This window comes from Amphiprion ocellaris, chromosome 13, assembly GCF_022539595.1.
Source record: "Amphiprion ocellaris isolate individual 3 ecotype Okinawa chromosome 13, ASM2253959v1, whole genome shotgun sequence".
Classification (NCBI taxonomy): domain Eukaryota; kingdom Metazoa; phylum Chordata; class Actinopteri; family Pomacentridae; genus Amphiprion; species Amphiprion ocellaris.
This window is the reverse complement of record NC_072778.1, coordinates 12,442,391-12,459,826: the sequence shown is the minus strand read 5'-3', so window position 1 is coordinate 12,459,826 and position 17,436 is coordinate 12,442,391. Positions and strand designations below refer to the sequence as shown.

Here is a 17,436-nt window from a genome sequence, read left to right as displayed (position 1 = left end):
ATATAAAGAGAAATAAATAAATAAATAAAAAGGAAAATTTTGTCTTTGCTTTTCCCTTTTCTCTTTTTTTTCGATTTTGTCATTGTCTTTTCCGTTTTGCATTTGCCTTTTCCTTTTGGCACTCCTCAGTCCACCAAGTAAAAACAATGACAATAGACTCTGCTTTCACTTGGTGGACTGAGCTGTCAATCAAATGGCTCTGGGCGGGGCTTTCTGTCCAGGGTGGGTAGTCGTACCTGATCACAGGATTCCTGCCTGACGGCAGCTCCAAGCACGGCTGAAGTCAAGTGATGGCACCGTGGCGCTTCGGCTGATTCTACCAGCAGACACTGAAAGAGCTCTGATAGTTTGGTAAGTTAATGTTTATTTTCTTATTGGTGCCGGTTTTAATGCACTTTATATACACCTGTAGTGTCAGATATAATGTGTTCCATACACTCCTGATGTCGATGGAGTTTATTTCTGTGTGTGGGTTGACCAGAGAAGAGAGTTAGCATCCAGTAAATATTAGCTTTAATGTGAATTAGCGATGCTAACCGAGCTAGCTGCTCAGTAGTAGCCTGATTAAAGCTAACGTAGCATTAAGCCAACGTAGCATTAAGCTAACGATGTTTGTGTTGTGTTTCATGTAAACAGCTGAAGTGTGTTGTGTTCGTGTAATGTGGTACATTTAGTTAATAAAACTGTCAGTGGAGATGCTGGTTCACGTTAAAGTAACGTTTAGAAAACATAAATGTGATTAAAACAGTGAGCTTAAGGTTCTGTGTTGTCAGTAGTCCTGAATATCTGCTGAGTCTCTGAATTTAAACTGGAGAAAACAGTAAATCTGCTCTCTAGTCGTTAACATTGTTTAATGACTGATTTACATATTGTAGTATGTATTCCTGCAGTGTAGATTGGAAAAATAAACTCCCAGAATATGATCAAAGTAATGACAAACCTCTGCTGTTGATGCTGATACTGTGACGTCTCTCTTCATCTCAGGTGTCTCATGTTCACTGTGAGGATCTTCTGAGTGAAGCCAACAGAAGGAAAACCTCATCTGCTTGTGAAGAAGGAGACTGAATGGACGACATCCTCAGTGAACCACTTCCTGTTTAACTTTCAGTTACAGAAGGACAGACCAACTCTCAGCAGTTTATTATTCTCTGTTCTTAGTATTCACAGGTTCTATTTATCACCTTTAACTGCATCTCTGCTGTTGGAGCAGAAATACAATATAAAAAGTTATAGCAAATATGCAGCATTAAAACATCAACACATTCAGGGCAGGAGCTTCATTATTACCTTTATTGCACATTTAAAAACTACATTATTTAACAATTGTGAACTGTAAAGATGTGTAAACACATGAAATAAATGGATGAAATAAACAACGTGTTGCTGACAGTGAAGTGTAAATACTGAAGTCACAAGTTGTATTATGAAGAGGTGCTGAATCTGCAGAATTATTGTTATTACTGGAAGGATGAGGAGGACATCAGTGCTGCTCTTCCTCACAATGATGAAGGAGAAAAGACTTAAGACAACCACAGCTGGATGTCCATGTTCACTGTAGTTCTCAGTCCATCAGAGCAGATGTTCCCAATGATCCAGACCAAGGCTGGAAGGAAAAGACACTAACATTGAGAAAAAGATCTACAAGGTTCTTTCAGTCCAACTGCTGGAACATTAAATCTAATAACTGTAGTGTTCATCATTACTTTGATCATATTCTGGGAGTTTATTTTTCCAGTCTACACTGCAGGAATAAGTACTACATGTTAATCAATCATTAAGAGAGAGAGCAGATTTACTGTTTTCTCCAGTTTAAATTCAGAGACTCAGCAGATATTCAGGACTACTGACAACACAGAACCTTAAGCTCACTGTTTTAATCACATTTATGTTTTCTAAACGTTACTTTAATGTGAACCAGCGTCTCCATTGACAGTTTTATTAACTAAATGTACCACATTACACGAACACAACACACTTCAGCTGTTTACATGAAACACAACACAAACATCGTTAGCTTAATGCTACGTTAGCTTTAATCAGGCTACTACTGAGCAGCTAGCTCGGTTAGCATCGCTAATTCACATTAAAGCTAATATTTACTGGATGCTAACTCTCTTCTCTGGTCAACCCACACACAAATAAACTCCATCGACATCTGGAGTGCACGGTACAAATTGTATCTGACACTACAGGTGTATATAGTGATGGTCCTCTGATACCCGAGGCTTCGACACATGCGCTGTAGCTCATGAACCAAACGTAACGAGCCACTGTGCCGAGGCGTGGTTTGGTCACGTAACTCGTGACGTTTGAATCACTTCAGTGACGTTTGAAGCACTCAACTGCTTCGAATCACCTGATTGGTTCGGTTTGTTATGTGAATCACTCAGCGGGATCGAGTGTTCTGGGATAGGAGATCCCTATTTAGTGTTCATTTGAATTGTTTTTCGCAGAATAGATTGGTTTTTTTGCTGTTGTTTTTGCTTTGAGAGTTAGTAGTATGTCAGATTTCGTATTTCGTAGAGAATAGATGAGATAGATAGATAGATAGATAGATAGATAGATAGATAGATAGATAGATAGATAGATAGATAGATAGATAGATAGATAGATAGATAGATAGATAGATAGATAGATAGATAGATAGATAGATAGATAGATATATTCCCAACTCACCACCCCCATGCCACAACACCTGGCACAGAACCTTGTCAGGTGCTTAGCTGACAGACTACAAACCAAAGAAAAGAACAGTTCACTGACTGTTGCTACACTTGTGGCTCTGCAGTTCAAAACTTCTGGATTCACCAATCAGAGTGGCAGCCAGTGTGAAAGAACATTTAATAACAGAATGCACAACAATTAACATAAAGAATGCCAAGCAGCAGTCATCTACGTCACAAGCACCACCACAGCCTCGTCCTCCACCACCAGCAGCACCTTCCACAGGTATTTTTTTTTCTCTGCTGAATAGGGAATGACTGACATTTCTGGTGATGATGATGATGATCTTCAATATTTTTTAGTTCAACTGTGGAGCCTATTATACGAAGACACAAGTAGAGCCTGGCAAATGCAAAGCGCCACAGCGAATGCAATTGTAGAAAGAACGGCAGACCCACTGGCTTACTGGGCAACCCACAAAACTGTTTACCCAAACTTGTACAATGGAGCCAAACATTTGCTGTGTACCTCAGCCTCATCTGTGCTGTGTGAACAGGTTTTTTTTTCTAAGGCTGGGGAGATAGTGAGTAAAAGAAGGAACTGCTTGAGTCCCAAACAATGTTCCCTGTAATTTTTCATGAGTCTGAGCAAACACACAAACTCCCTGAGCGTCCCTTGGACCACTGTGAGCAACATCAGACGTGTGCACTGTGGTCACACCAGCATCACATCCATTTAAGTTACATGGTTCATTAAAAGAATCATATTACAGCATTTGCATTTCTGTTAAAACACTTTGTCAACAGGAGGCAGTTGAAGGCTGCAGTGATTTTAGTGACACTACAATGTATAAGAGTGAAGTTATTGAATATTTGTCTCTCTTTACTGTTGCAGCGGTTTTGCAAATTGCAGACGGACCCTGTTCACTCCATAGACACCAATGTTATTCCTGTAGCTTGAAAGACAGCTACTTTTGATAAAACTGGCTTGTAGCACATTGTCTGCCTTGCAACAATGGGAAAGAGGCACCGTTTATGTTTTGACAACCTATATCTAATGAGTTATTGATGCTGGAAGTCCGAATCTGTGAATATCTTTCCAACTTTACTGAACTTGGGGCCACTACCACCTAAGGAGTGATATATTTAATTTTGAAAAAAGCATTTAGCCATACTTAAAGCTTTAAGTGCTTTATTAACACGGAACTAAAAATTTTGTATTGTTTTATTATCACAGGTTCTGTCTGAAAAGAGGTGGCATCATTTTAAACAGTGAAATCAAACTAACAAAATGTAAAGACCAACCAGTGTGCAATACTGGATTCTGCAAAAACATAAACAGCTTTTTTAAAAATCTAAATCTTATCTTAACACAGTTAATGTATTAACTTATTTATGTGTGTATGCATGTATTTATTGATTTATTTAGTACTGTTAACATATCAGAGTTCTGAGTGAGTTTTTCTTAAGATAGGCAAAGGCCATTTATTGATTACATATAGGCTCTTAAATGTTTATTAAAAACTAAAAAGCATTTTAAAAAAACAACTTAGGCATTTATTGAGTCACTAAAATACTGTAGAGTACAGACCACATCAGCATGATTATAAGCGTCCTCTGGTAAATTAACAACCAGATACTGATGTCTCTCACCATATGGACTTCAGGAGATGATTAGATGATGATAAACTGTGACCTACTGGTTGGGTTCTCTCTGTTCTCATGTTTCTTACATGTTTGTCCCCTGACAGCCGGGTCGTAATGTTTTTTGAGCAACACACCATACTATGACGTTTTTACAATGATGGTTCTACTATGGAACCAGTTTGACATGTTCAGGTGTTCTTTGTGTGAAAACTCAGAGATTTCAGGTATCAGAAGGTGGTTTTCAACTTTCTTTATTAACTTTCTGCTTCAACTTTAAACTAAATTTCCTTCACTAACCCAGCCCTCTGGACTTCCAGTAAGCTGTGTTCCTATTGGCTGTCCAGGTGGCTGCTTGGTGTTATCAGGAACACCTGAGCAGCTTGGTGTTATCAGGAACACCTGAGCAGCTCAGTGTCTTCCTGCTTTATTTAGCTGCAGACAAACATTTCCTCTGCTTCTCTTCACCACAGAACTGGGTTTGGCTCCTTTGCTTTAGTTTGTTCTTTAGGCATTGGCTTGCAGCTTCCAGCAGTAAAATTGTCTTTAATGTGTTTCTTGGTGTGTTTTAGGGCTTTGTACTGGATAGTTGTCTTGGTAAAGGTGGTTCTTTAGCCACAGTTAGCACATGGTGCTAATGTGTGCAGTGATTAGTGGATTTGGTGCAGCTGAGTTGTGTCTTTATCTTGGCTGTAGTGAGTCTTTAGAGGTTTTTGGTCAGACACATTCTGTGTTCTTGTTTGAGAACCGATGTTGATTGTCCAGAAGGTAAGAGTTCCTGTCCTGATTCTCTGTTCTCAGAGGTTCTCTGGTAGGCTGCAGGAGACTTCAGCGTTTGGGTTGTGCTAGTTTGGTTTTTGTACAGTTTCATTTGGATGACTATCTTGAGGCTCCTCCATGTGGTTTAGTGAGGTTTTCTGCAACAGTTCTACAAAGCAACCTGCAGCAGAAGAGACTTTGAGAGTTTTTAGGAAGTTCTGGAGACCAGACTTTAGAGCAGCAGAAACATTTGTCAGCAGTTTGAGCAGGAGAAGGTGAGCTTCAGAGTAGAAATGAGACAGAAACCTTCTTGACCCGTGTGGTGAGGTCCTGTACCAAGAGTTTGAGCAGGTTGTGAAGAGTCTGTAGTTCTTTGGTCTGAAAGCACAAGAAGAGTCAACTCATTAAAGGAGAAAACAGGAGATATTGTTGGTTCTTCTGTCGCTCTGCAGTTTCCTTAGACTGAATATCAAGTTTATATTTTAAATGATTTCCCATGTGAGCCCAAGAAGACTTCAATAAACTCCCTCCATCCCCTGGACACAACATATTTTATTACCGTGTTAATTTTTATTTTTTTTTAAATGTTTTTGGGTTTTAATCATAGTTTTTTCTCTTTGCTTGTTTAGTTTTGTCATCTGTGTAAAAGGTGCTAAACAAATAAAGTTGAATTGATAAACTGAATAATTGACTAACTCATGATTGTGACAACAGAAGTATTTTCATTGTGATTTAAGGGTTTATTTCATTTTTAAGGTTGGGGTTAAAATCTTGACAGAAAAAGAAGATGAAAGAAATAAACTACAGAACAAAAAGCAATTAAATCAAACAAAAAAAATTAATACAATAAAACTTTTAAAAAGTTTTATTATTAAAAAGATTTAAGAAATATAAGATGTAATATTCTAATTAAACATTTAATTTTTTTATTAAATGTTTTGTCTTTTTAAGGGTTTAATAATCTAATTAAATGTTTTGCATTTTTTAAAATGTTTAATATTCTTTAATTTTATTTTTAAATGTTTAATTATGGAAAATATTTTATCTGTAATTTTTAATATTTGTATTTTATAAATTTTGTTTAATTTCATAATGACATGTATTGTATGTTGTTGAATTATCTAATTCAATATTTTGTCTGTTTAATAGAGTTAAACATTAAATACAATTAAATTATATGTACATATACCACCTTTTAATGTTTAGTTTTCTTTTTAAATGCTTCATTGTATTTTCTGTTTAATTCCTATTTAAAGTTTTATTGTCTTTAAGATGTAATTTTCTAATTAAACATTTAATTTTTTAATTAAATGTTTTGTTTTTTTAAGGGTTTAATAATCTGATTAAATGTTTTGCATTTTTAAAAATGTTTAACATTCTTCTTGTTTAATTGTATTTTTTAAATGTTTAATGATGGAAAATACTTCATCTGTAATTTCTAATATTTGTATTTTAAAAATTTTGTTTAATTTCATAACGACATGTATTGTATCGTGTCGAATTATCTCATTCCATATTTTGTCTGTTTAATAGAATGTAATGTAATTTAATGTTTAACTCTATTAAACAGACAAAATATGGAATGAGATAATTCGACACGATACAATACATGTCGTTATGAAATTAAACAAAATTTTTAAAATACAAATATTAGAAATTACAGATGAAGTATTTTCCATCATTAAACATTTAAAAAATACAATTAAACAAGAAGAATGTTAAACATTTTTAAAAATGCAAAACATTTAATCAGATTATTAAACCCTTAAAAAGAAAAAACATGGATGCACATATAGCTCAACGGGTTAAGCGGGTGACCCATGTACAGAGACTGGTCCCTGATGCAGCGTCCCGGGTTCAATTCCCACTTGTGGCCCTTTGCGGCAAGTCTTCTCCCCTGTTTTTTCTGTCTGTCTCTCACTACACCTATCCAATAAAAGGCCAAAAAAGATATAACATTTAATTAAAAAATTAAATGTTTAATTAGAAAATTATATCTTAAAGACAATAAAAGTTCAAATAGGAATTACACAGAAAATACAATGAAGGATTTAAAAAGAAAATTAAACATTAAAAGGTGGTAAAACATTTAAAAAGAAAAACCTTAAAGATTTAATCGAAACATTAACAGACTGTCTGAAGGTTCAAACTAACAGAGAACTACTCAAGAACTTTTAAGATTTCAGTCCTCAGACTGTGTGAAGGTTCAAACTAACAGAGAACTACTCAAGAACTTAGAAGATATCAGTCCTTGGACTGTCTGGAAGTTCAATCTAACAGAGAACTACTGTGGGACTTAGAAAATTTCAGCCCTCAGACTGTGTGGAAGCTCAGGTCCTGAGGACTCGGGAGGTCTGGAGGCTTTGAAAGTCTTGGAACTGAGGGTTCAACCCTCCAGCACAAAGGCTAAAGTCCAACCTCCTGAGAAAAACGATCGAGTCTAGACTCAAGTTAAAAAAACTCGAAAATGGCAAAAAAATAGATGATAAATGCGCAAAAAAAAAAAAAAGTATCTGAGTGAGTAGCTCAGGGGATAAGAAGAAAGACTATCAAGTGGAAGGTAGTAGGTTCAAGACCCACCACTGGCATTTTTCTTTGTCTTTGTCAGGATTTTGATAAAATTTAAGAAGGGTCTGGTCTTGAACTAGCGACCTGCAACTCTACAGGTAAACCCTTAACTCACTGAGCTACAGATCAGAGGAAAAGAAGTAATTTCGTCGTCCCTTTGGCATCGTAGTTAATAAAGTGACCACTTGGGTGGAGCCAAGGCGGAGTCTGGGTAGAGAGTAGGCGGGGAGGTGGGTGGCGGCCTCCCCCCTCTACAGACCTGACCGTGAACACTGTCGACACTCACCTCAGGGAGACGCTGCCTAAGATCTCAAGGCTGCTTGGTCGTGGTCTTTCTGGCACGTACTCTTCCAAGATGAGCCAGGAAGTTTAACACTGATGGAATGACACCAGGTCTAAGCCGACAAACTTCCAATTCCTCCTCAACCCATAGTCTCTGGGAAACCTACATGGAGTAAGAAAAGTAGACAGAGAAGTAATTAAGTCTGTAGACAACATATTAAAAAGAAATCATGCTAATAAATTAAGTACAAATAACCGAATTCGCCAATATACTAGAGACCAGAGCTATTTAATTTGATAAGTATAACCTTGTTTAGTAACATTTCTATTATTTGAGAGCAGTCCCAAAGAACTGCCAGTAATCCCAATCATAAAATGGGTTTGGAGGAAGAACATAGATGGTAATCTGGATATACATGAGTTAGGCTTTATAAGTACTATTGGTTGTATTGGTGGTAGTAATAGCAATGTGACTACTACTAGTAGTAGTGGTAGTACACTAACTACTGCTGCTGATACTGGCACTGCTACTACAACTTGTAATACTATTACAAATGCTGATACTACTTCTACGACTCTGACAGCTGTTTATACTACTACTGCTGCTTGTACTTTTAGTATTACTACTACTGCTTGTACAACTATACTACAGCTACTATTAATCGTCTGGTATTTGCTTGTCAATCTGCTAGCTCGCATTAGTGTTTTGCTAGTGGCTAACTAGTTAGCTCTCATAGACTGGAAGCTCTCAACAAGATTTCATAATGAAAAAAGAGCCAAAAACTATTCTTACCTATGAAAAGTCATTCCAAGTTTCCTTGTCTCAATCGTACGACGTAGTGTGTAACTGTATGCAGTACAGTGAGACGGCATACTTGTTTCTGTTTTCACGCTGTCTACATCAACGGAATGCGCTGAAACTTTTCCCCCACTAGCTTAGCCTCGCCGTAGTACGCAGCTCAAAGGGGCGTGTCCTATCTACTCATTCATATCTATGACAACAACAGTGGCTGCACATAAGGACGTCTGACGTTGATTAGCTGCGTAAATACCATTATATACAGCCTATGGTAAATACGTATGCGGGGCGCCCGTATAGCTCAACGCATTGAGCGGGCGACCCATGTACAGGGGCTGGTCCCCGACGCGGCTGGCCCGGGTTCGATTCCCGCTCGCGGCCCTTTGCTGCATGTCTTCCCCTGACTCTTCTCTTGTTTCCTGTCTCTCTCACACTGCACCTATCCAATAAAGCCGATAAAAGGCCAAAAAAATAACTTAAAAAAAAAAAAAAAAAATACGTATGTGAATTGCATCATTGGCTGCAGCAGCCAGTCACCGGTCACTCACTGACTCACACTGAAAAATAGCACAGAATGAATGTTACGTGTTTATTTTATTTACAATTTAGGTTGGATTTTTTTTTGTGCACAGCGCAGATTTTCTGTGCGCGGAGACCGTGTCAGCAGTGCGCAATTGCGCACGCGCGCAGCTTAGAGGGAACAGTGGTCCCAAAACTGTTGATAAATTATTTCTCAATAAAAACTCATAACCAGTTACATAAGCGCACCCTCTTTACTGACCTCTTTACCAATAAACCCCAAGACATACTTTGCCAAAATCCATAATAATCCATAAAATCTTTATTTGCACCAGCCCCATGTGAAAATGACATCAGTCTGTATTTGTAGAGCATCTCATGAATGTAGCAGCACCGTTTAAATATTTCATAACACAGAATATAAGCAAAGAGTATATAGGGATACAGACAAACATGGGAAATAAGAAACGTGCTCTTCAATAGTTATTATCATTATTATTACTAGTAATATTATTTTTGTGTCCACTACAACCCATACAATCATCTAGTGTAGTCAAACAGGAATGTGTGCATGGCGAATCAAATCCAAAACAATCCATGAACCAACGACCACGTCTTGATTGCACTTCATATTATTGACCACTAGATGTCCTACTCGAGCACTGTGTGTCATTGAGGCCTCGAGTAATGAACCATGTTTTGAATGAAGTGTCGAAGCTTCAACAAAGCCTCGATCAGCCATCACTAGGTGTATATGAAGTGCATTAAAACCGGCACCAATAAGAAAATAAACATTAACTTACCAAACTATCAGAGCTCTTTCAGTGTCTGCTGGTAGAATCAGCTGAAGCGCCACGGTGCCATCACTTGACTTCAGCCGTGCTAGGAGCTTGCGTCAGGCAGGAATCCTGTGATCAGGTACGACTACCCTGGACAGAAAGCCCCGCCCAGTGCCATTTGATTGACAGCTCAGTCCACCAAGTGAAAGCAGAGTCTATTGTCATTGTTTTTACTTGGTGGACTGAGGAGTGCCAAAAGGAAAAGGCAAATGCAAAACGGAAAAGACAATGACAAAATCGAAAAAAAAGAGAAAAGGGAAAAGCAAAGACAAAATTTTCCTTTTTATGTATTTATTTATTTCTCTTTATATTTCCACATATATTTATTTATTTCTCTATATTTCCACATTTATTTATTTCTCTTTATATTTCCACATTTATTTCCTTATTTATTTATTTCTCTTTATATTTCCACATTTATTTATTTATTTCTCTTTATATTTCCACATTTATTTATTTATTTATTTATTTCTCTTTATATTTCCACATTTATATCCACATTTATTTATTTCTCCTTATATTTCCACATTTATTTATTTATTTCTCTTTATATTTCCACATTTATTTCCACATTTATTTATTTCTCTTTATATTTCCACATTTATTTATTTATTTCTCTTTATATTTCCACATTTATTTCCACATTTATTTATTTATTTATTTCTCTTTATATTTACACATTTATTTCCTTATTTATTTATTTATTTATTTATATTTTATTGTGGCACTCCTGTGATTCCTTATGATAGCACATAGATATATAGCTATTATTTCCATCATTAATTATTCTGTTGTTTGGTACCATTAACTAGTACATAAGACAAAAACAAGAAGCAGATCATTGAGTGAAATGAGGTTAAATTACATCATGTTTTGCTTTCTTGGTGAAAAACTACTTAAATTATAAATGATTACATAATTTAAGCAGGACCATTGCATGTGTCAAAGTATCTAATATGCCATTTGTAAAAGAAAAAAAATTTAAAAAATCTTAAATTTGTGAAACAAAAGGTCTTTTTCATGTTACTTTTGGGGAACCATTGGAGTCCTAAATCTGCAGTATCTTCTCCTGTTTGTCAAATGTTTCTCTAAAAGCAGTACCCATCTGGTCCGTGTACGGATCTGGTAATTGGATTTTCCGTTCTGAAACGGGTATTGAAAAACAAAAAACGAGTGGTTATTTGATCTTCGTTTTAAAATACAAAAATTAAAATTGAAATACAAGGCGTTTTTCCTTTTCATGATCAAAAAGGGATGTACGAAATTTTAAAAATGCTTTGATTTTTATTTTATATTTAGAATAACAAAAAAATAAAATCAGTAAGAGACAGAAACGAAAAAGGTCATCAGCAAGTGGTCATCAGCAAGTGTGGAGCCAAACGACAAGATTCTCAGAGGGCGGAGCCAGAGAGCAGTGATTGGTCAGACCATAGATAATATAGAAGACAGCGCGCTAGCGGATCTAGTCTATGTATATCTATGGTCGGCACGTCTGGTAGTAGTGATGGCGAGATGAAGCTTCATGAAGCATTGAGGCTTTCCATCCAATTGGTTCACTCATGGTTCGAAGCTTCACGGTGCCTCATTTGCTCTACTGCGCCATCAACTGGACAAATAAAAGTAAAACAGGCAGAGTGCCTATAATGACACACTAGCTTTGCTATGTGAAGCTGTAAATTGTGCTTAAATGATAATGCCAATAAACAAGTAATATAATTAATATAGTGTCTGCTTTTCCTGATAGCAGAGACAGAGGGGGAAATCATAAAACAAACATAAACATAAGCATATAAAGCAATTCTGAGGAAAATCAATACATTGTTTCTCAAAGGGAGCAAAATAAAAGTTCAAAGAACTTATTGAGTCCACTCCCCAGTAATAGAAGATACAATTATTCCTTACATTTTAATTCGGTAATGTTAGCTATATTCACATAATCATAATCAGCATTGATAGTCATCATTCCACCATTTCCATATATTTACTAGTTCCACTTCATTCCATTCATAATATAAAACATAATCAGAAAAGAAAGAAAGACATATATAAAATAAATAAACTAATCACACATCTCAACATATATATTCATATACGTAAGTACACATATTTTGCATTTTGTGTTTTTTATATCAGTAGGTTTTGTCTGAACAGCTTCATTTACTGGCCTTCTGGGGTTTGGGTTCAGTATATTTAAGTAATAATTCTGTTTTCATTTTCTTTTTAAAGATATCCAGGCTATTTAATTCTTGTAAGTTCCTGTCAAGTGCATTCCAGATGGAAACAAATGGAAATGGAAACAAATTGGGGAGAGATTTGAGATTTGTAGCTTGATTGCTTGATTGATGTCAGGTTCTGTAAAGTGCTTAGATACTTTTAATTGTAATAAAGGCTATATAAATCAAATTTATTGTGCTTTTGCTACTTGTTGTTTTGTGACTGCGTGTGGTACCAGTGACAACCTGTAAAACAAAAGTAGGGACAACATTTTATTTGTTTTTATTCAAAAATATAAATTTTTCCACAGTGCTGGGATCCAGGCGGCTTCTTTTTTTGGACAATATTTCTCTAGCTCCTTGGAACACAACAGACACTTCACCTTTTAAAGTACCAGAAAAAAAATTAGAACAAGCGGTGTGTGTGGTGTTGTCGCAGTTATTCATATTACATTTCACTTGTTATGTGCCTACTTTATTAGGAGAAATCAGGTCAAAGTGTTCCCAGACAGGGTAGAATCTTCTCTTATTGGCTGGTTCTATAACAAAAAAATAGTCTCAAACCGATTGAATGCAAAGATACAGCAGGTAAAAATCCGACAAATGTGAACGGGGAAAACATTGCGTTTCGCTGCACCTTATATTTGAATTGCACGTCAAACCTGCGAACCACTTCCTGAACCAGTCACGTGGTAAGACTGGCTTGCAAGGCTTCGAACGTCATCATCTTGGCTCCTCCCCTAAATGAAGCAAGCCTCGATACGCGCTTCGTGGACACGCCCCCTCCATTACTCGACACACGCTTCGAAGCCTCGGCACATCTCGTAACATCGCTATCTGGTAGCATCTGTGGCTGCTGTTGACCTTGTTTTTGGAGTAAAACACGGTAAGAAGATAAATACTTCTAACCAGTAGCGTTGTTTTGTTGTACGTTAAGTCAGCGACTTGTGAAGAGTTGTGTTTTGTCGTGTTTGAACAGTTGGTCCGGACGCGTTAGCTAGCTAAGCGGCTAAGTTAGCTAGTGGGCTAATTAACACAGGTGGCTAACTTACCGCTGAACACCTGTGTTAGTTGCTGCAGCAGCTGTCCTCATTATTAGAATTACCTTCTCAACCTGTATTTCTCTGCTGTGTATTTTAGCTTTTAAAAAGGTTATTTTACTTTAAGGTTAACTGAAACCCGTTAAGCTGCACTGAAGTTTAACATTCAGCTGGTTTGAATTTAACTTAACGTTGCACAACATGACCTCTCTGAATCTCCATAATTTCATTAAATTCCTTCTCTCTTCCACTGCTCAAGTTCAATCCAGTATATAAAATGACATTAATAATGAATAAACTAACAACCAGTTATTGTATTTATTACTGCATGTATTTGTAGTGAAACATGAGTTGAAAAATCCTACTTTTGGATCTAGAACTGCACACGCCGTTCATTTTCAGTCACCTGATGAGCTAAACTCCACTTTTTATGTGAGGTTGAAGCAGAAAGTCTGAGTTAACAAAGAAAGTTGTTTATAATTTGCGATACCTGTTATCTCTGACTGAGGCTTTAGTTTTTGTTGAGCTGATTTACACGAAGAAACTTTGTTCAGGAAAATTTCTCAGTAGCTCAGAGGACAGGCTGGTTTTTACACAACCTTGTAAGAGAATCTGTCAATGCTTTCAGCAGAATTTAGAAACACAACACTTCCTAAACAGATATTTTGAGGCTGTGAGGTTAAACGTTTGAGAGTATATCAGTGTGTTTGTTTGTGGTCTTTCTGTTTCTAGGTGGAAGCTGAATTAGTGAGGATGACTCCTGCTCCTGTCATCTCTAAACTCCTCACACATCTTTACCTGTACATGAGGAAAATCACTCCTGTAGAATGCAGGTATGTTTGTCATTATTATAAAAAGGTGTTGCCTGGTGACCTGTCAGAAACCCATTATACAGAGTCAGCCAAAATAATGTTTACACACATCAATGTTGTGGCTGATCAGTGGATCTGCCTGCCTTTACTCTGACATCCAGAGTTATACAAAAGTGGAGTATGTGTGCAGTGCAGAAGAGATTTACTTTATTGTATGCAATTTTTTTTTTTTTTTAAACGGAGAGCATTTTTTTTATCCACCTGAAGAAGACCTTATCTTTCCCTTCAAAGCATAGTTAATAATTACTACAGCTTCCATAGTGGTCCCATCAGAGAAAATCATATCTATATACAGATTATTATTAATTCCAGGGCTGGTTCAGTAAAGATTATAATAATAACTACATCAGATAATTCTTGGTCGCAGTTGGAATTTCGCAGCCCGAGAGATGGTTGAGAAGGTTTTGTTTTAGCAAAATATGTTATAATAGAAGATCTTTATTGTCATGGTACATGGAATTATCTGCAAACCAGCAAAGTGCATCAGTCTGAAGTATCTAAAAATAAATAAGTAAAGAAAAATGCTTATAAAGCCAATAATAAACAGAATATTTTGAGGGAGTATTCTAAAAAGGAAAGACAAGCTCCATTCTCACTCCTCTCAGGATAAACTGTCATTAAAATTGACTTTAAATTTAGCTTCAACACAAGATAAAAACATTTACTTTCATTACTGATATTGTCAAGTTTTAATAAAGTTCATGCTACTTTTATAAAATGATGAAAGTGAATCAATTGTATTTCTGTGATCTGTGTTTGATTTCTGTCTTTTCTCCTGTCATCCAGATGTTCAGAGGGAGATGATGCCACATCTGGTCCAGCTGATGGAAGGTGTTGAAGTTCTCTGACTGGCCTCGACTGAATATGGTCCTCTCTCTGGATTTAAGGTTCAGATGCTCAGTAACAAACTCCACCAATGTGCCAGCAGGGAAGCTTTAGGTTTATTAAATGTTGCTATGAAGGTATCGCTGTTTTTCTTTGTGAATGCAATGTGCTCCAACTGAAACTTGAATTAGAACTTAGAAGCAAATCCTTCCATCTGAAAGGATTTAGTTGCATTAATAACCTCATAACATTCTAATTTTTATTCCAGTCTTGGTTGAAAATAGAATCTCAGTATTGATTCAGGTAAAAACTGAACTTCACAGCATGTTGGAGCAAAACAACCAGATGAAAACTGTGATGGTGTTGGATTGTCAGACTGTAATGTTGCAGCTCAAAGCAGCTTTTCTAGCTCAGTTCATTGTGACATTCAGCTATGAATCAACACAGCAGATGGTGATCCATGCTGTGGAAGTCTCACATCTCCTGATTTAATGGAGCTGCTTTGCACTTTTTATACTGTTTATTCACCAACACTTTATTTAATAAAAGTCCCATCTAGTTTTTATGAGGAATGTGATGTTTTACTTTCTCTGTGAATAACTGGTCTAATGGAACAGCTGGAATTGTAACATCTGTCCTGATATTGATCATGAAGTATTGATCAGAATACTTATGGTTAGCAGTCATCCCTGAAATTTTATATTAAAATCTTTACTTGTGTTGTGAACTTTGGTAAGAAGCAGAAACGTTAGTGTTGCCATGGATACACGACTGTTAAATCCTGTCCATGTTTCCATTTTGGGAAATGCAGTCCAGTTCCAGAATGTGGAGGAATTTAGTCTCACAATCACAGACAACAAATATTATCTGAAAGTTGGGTTATTGTTGTTTATCAGCACAATACAAAAAGATTAATGTTAGAAATATTCCAATTAACACTCTAGAATATCATGATTTATGTAAATGTACCTCAATAATATGAATGTTCAGGTTAAGATTGTACAGTGATATTTATTGTGTAAGTTTAGCTGATTAAAGTTTATGACTCTGCACTAAAATATTATTTAAATTGACATCATTATTATAATATTTAGGGTCAGACTCTACAGTATTGAGATTAAGAAATCAAATATTCTGTAAAATGTAAATACACTGAACTCATTTGGAGATATTTAAGTGAGACTCTACAATATTATTTGACACAAATCTATCTAAATCAAAATTTTAATCATTTTTACTCCAAACATTTACTGGACTGATTTAAATTTTAAAATCATTCCTTTCTAATCCTCTGCTGTACGTTCAAACCTGAAGCCTTAAATAGAGAAACATACAAGTATCTGATTGAAGGAACTTCTGCAGAGTCCTGGTTCCAGAACATGATGATAGAATTATAGTCAAACTTTAACAAAAGCTGCCTGAGAATTTATAGGTTTTTATGTTGGACTTCTTCAGTAATTTAATGAGCGTTATCAGCAATAATCAAGGGTTCATTTGATGAACTTCATTTCCTAAAACATCCAGAATTGGAGCTCATATCTTTGGCAGCTGTAAAGTTTCTGCTCCTTCAAAGTTCACAACACAATGAATGAATTCCTAAAACACTCTCAATGCTGGAGAGCGTTTGTGATGCTGAAGCAGTGACCAGTTTTTCTGTTTCTTCTCTGGAGATGCACAATGAGGGACATCTGCAGCGACTGAGAAAGAGTCTCACCACATCCTGACATGAGGAAAAAGACTTTATTGAAGACTACAATGAGAAAAACTATCCAGACAGCAGACGGCATGCATTCAAGGTGAGCTCTGAACATTTGATCTGGAACAGGAATTCAATAACAGCAGCATGAGCTTCATTTCAGTCTGTAGCTGCTGAATTCATGGATGATTCATCTGGCACTAGAGAGGAAGACCATCAAACATCCACGTCAGCTGATGAAGGTCCAAGAGTCTCACGGAACAACCAACCTACAGAGTGAAGACCTCTAACCTGATTGGATGGCTTCCTATTCAGCCACGTGTGAACAAATGCCTCGAAGCTGATTGGTTTTCTAAAATAAATCTAGTTTGAGTCCTAATCTATGCCTGTGTGTTTGCTTCTTTACACTGCTGTTAACAGTTTAGGCTGTTAGATTGTTCCAGATAAGACAAGTACAAGATTCTTCAGAGCCGTTCTACCACGAGCCTGACAGGAAGAATATTCCTCCGTACTAACTTTTTTGGTCTACATTGAAGGATTTTTTTCTAAACCACCCTTTCGGGTCTATATTTGGGGTTTTAGGTGGAATATTCCTTATTAAATGTCAAAACAATCCATGTGACTCTAAAAACTCAACAGCTGTACAAACTCTAAGATTAAACTCTCCACAAGGATCCAAAATAAGTTGGACTTCTACATGAGAGCTTTAATTATTCT

General features: G+C 36.4%; 2 long non-coding RNA genes across 3 annotated transcripts; both read left to right on the top strand.

Moving 5' to 3' along the window:
- The first annotated feature begins 114 nt into the window (after positions 1–114).
- On the top strand, positions 115–1,376 carry LOC129350367 (uncharacterized). The gene is made up of 2 exons (XR_008603737.1): positions 115–351; positions 985–1,376. It is a non-coding gene; the product is annotated as an uncharacterized LOC129350367 (long non-coding RNA).
- Positions 1,377–13,084: 11,708 nt separating this feature from the next.
- Positions 13,085–17,100, top strand: LOC129350296 (uncharacterized). 2 transcript variants are annotated; one of them, XR_008603646.1, is made up of 4 exons: positions 13,085–13,172; positions 14,059–14,159; positions 14,985–16,819; positions 16,924–17,100. It is a non-coding gene; the product is annotated as an uncharacterized LOC129350296 (long non-coding RNA). The 2 variants fall into 2 exon arrangements; XR_008603647.1 differs by having other exon boundaries at positions 14,985–17,100.
- Positions 17,101–17,436: the final 336 nt, after the last annotated feature.